This window comes from Fukomys damarensis, unplaced genomic scaffold (assembly GCF_012274545.1).
Source record: "Fukomys damarensis isolate Sample0158 unplaced genomic scaffold, DMR_v1.0_HiC HiC_scaffold_2, whole genome shotgun sequence".
Taxonomy (NCBI): domain Eukaryota; kingdom Metazoa; phylum Chordata; class Mammalia; order Rodentia; family Bathyergidae; genus Fukomys; species Fukomys damarensis.
In genome coordinates, this window is record NW_022900914.1 from 32,342,008 (window position 1) to 32,344,874 (window position 2,867).

A 2,867-nucleotide genomic window follows, 5' to 3' on the forward strand; every position below is an offset into this window, starting at 1 on the left:
ACAGATTCCCTTTTACAGCAATATAATAGCAACGCTGGGCTACATATTAAAGTACCAGCAAATTAGAAATTAAGTTCATAGGCATCAGTTAGGCAAACATGTCTTACATATACATTTTTTTTTTTTGGTTCCCAGCATCTTTATCTTCGGGTATGTAAGAACTAGAATAGATACTGGGTGGTTTCTTTTTTTAGAAACCAAAATAGATTTTTCCATTTTTGTACCAAAAAGCAAAAACAAAAAACATGCACACAGCAAAAAGACAAAACACACACACACACACACACACACACACAAAACAACAACAAAACATTTCTGAGATGTGAAAGTTTTAGTAACTTTTCTTCTGTGCAGCTCTTCTGTTTAGCATTATATGTCTGTAAAGAGTGAAAAAGCAAGCCGGGTTGCTTTATGAAGCATACTAGAATATTTAAATCTCAGGGTCAATCTGCAGATTGAAGAATGAAGATCTGACTTTGCTAATCTTAGTATTTCCCAAGCTTAGCTGATCACACAAATAAGCGATTGCACAATATTTCCCTCTAGGCTATGCACCAGTATTTCATAGGCTACTTTTGGTTAAGGTGGGCCTGTGCAAGAGCCTTGGTTTCCAGTATACGCAGTGGGCTCAACATGCTGTTTGCCACTTGATAGGCTTAAGACTTTGAGAGAGCTACACTCTCAGAGTCCTAGTTTTTTCATCTGAATTGTGTAGAAAATACCTATCACATATGATTTTTTGTAATGTAGAGTAGATGTTCAAATGTTTATCCCTTTCTCCTCTTTGCAGTCCATGGCAACCACAAATAAAAGAATGTGTTGCGCGTCGTGAAATATTGTACTGCTGTATTTTTAAAAAAGAACACTGGAGTGCTGGGGATTTAGCTCAGTGGCACCATGCCTGCCTCACAAGCACAAGGTCCTGAGTTTGATCTCTGGTACGAGGGCGATATATAGATATATAGGTATATAGGTATATCTTTATTTGCATATACCTGAAGAAACACTGGACTGGCACTGTGGGAGAGTAGCACATACAAATTTAAAACGTGGTTAATTAAAACAAGCAAAAACCATTTTTAAGTATAGGAAATAGGGGTAGGGGATGAGATGAATGGGCCAGGGTGGGAATGAAATGAATGTGGATACATGCCTTTTAATAATTTTTTATTTTAATACTATGAATATATTTCCTGTTCAAAGAAAAACCTAAAAGAGAAATCTCTGATTATGATAATGCATTTTTTTTGACAAAACAGATGTTTGTCATGTTGATTTTCAGTTTTTGCTGGACTAGAGAAGAACTAAGGTATGATTTACTAATTTATTGCCTCAGCTTTATACTAGGGAACAGGTTCTTACAGTAAAATTGTCATTGGAAAAGTGACACGTTGGCAGTTAGATATTCCTGGCACTTTTTCTCCAGTCAGCCATTGATCCTCCAGTTCATGGCATTGGACTCCATTCAGTCAGAGGCCACCACGCATCTGGGATGTAGCTGATGTACGTGGTGATCAAGTGAAATGCCAGGCAGCAGTATAAATACCCATTCCTTTTGGAGGATCTAGAAGAATTCAGTTGACATAAAGGGAAGTAACAGCTTAGCAAAGTCTCTTGGAGGGCAAGAGTAACAGCTGGAGGAGACTCATTCCTCTCATAAGGATGATTAAAATTGGTACAGCCTACAGCAATAGCTAAGAAACAATTCAGATAATGCTTTTGTATAACTTTCCCTGAAGTTCCATAGAATTTGTATCTCAGAGAATATAAATCTGTCACTCAATGGGTAAATCTCAGGTTCTTCTCAAATTCTTTTAGCCCATAAAAAACTTGGAACTATACCTATTTTTGTTCCTACTACAGAGTCCCTATTTGAAATCCAGTATATGATTTTCTCAGCTTGCTTTGCTCCAAGGTCCTCTTTGGAGAGAATCCTAAACTTGTAAATGACTTGCAGCTGAGACAGACCCATACCTACCCTGCATGTGTTGCATGGAACCCAGCACTCCTGCCTGCCCACTCCTGGGAAGGCTTCAGAAGAACGATTCAAAGCAGAGCTCATAAAAACAAACACCCCCACCTCCTGTCCCCTTCAGAAAACAAATAACAATACTGCTCTGTTGTAGTGAACATGTAAAACATAGGATTTTGTGACCCACAAAAAGCAGAATTAAGCAAAGTAAAACTAGAGTGAAATTAAGTGAGACTTGATAGCTGACAGCTTGGAAGCTGACAGCCTGGATGCTGAGTGTTAAGACAGATAAGAGTTTGCTGTGACATGTGGGGAATTCCCCCCCCGACCGTGTGCCGTGACACATGACTGCTGTGACATAAGATTAAGAGTTTGAAGTAAGGTAATGCGAGTGTTGAGGAGTTAACTTAGATAGAGCATATGGATGTATTAGATTAGAAATGACTTAAAGTATAAAAGGAGAAGACTACAGACAGATGACGTCGCTTGACGACTCCGTCAAGATGACCTGCTGAAGCTCTGCCCGAGACGCAGGAGCTTCCAGACCTGGAACAGAGGATCTGCATCCCTGCTCTGTCCGAGATGCTGACACGCTGTACCTGATCCTGACTGCCGAAACATCGAAGTCGCAGCTCGACCCTGCGAAGCCTGAGACCAGACTACATCTACCAGGTCGTATGCCCTCACCTATAGCATGATAGCATTTATGATTGTGTTAGAGATATTATGGGCTGGCATTATTTCTGGATTGCGCTGGCAATTGTAGTTGTATCCTTTGTGTGGGCTTGTATTTGTATTGTTAATGAGAGTAAAAGCATTGATCAAAACGAAACCGAATTGGCAATCATTGATGCGCTGACCCGTGATCCCGAAACGCAAATCGGTGCTCGCGACA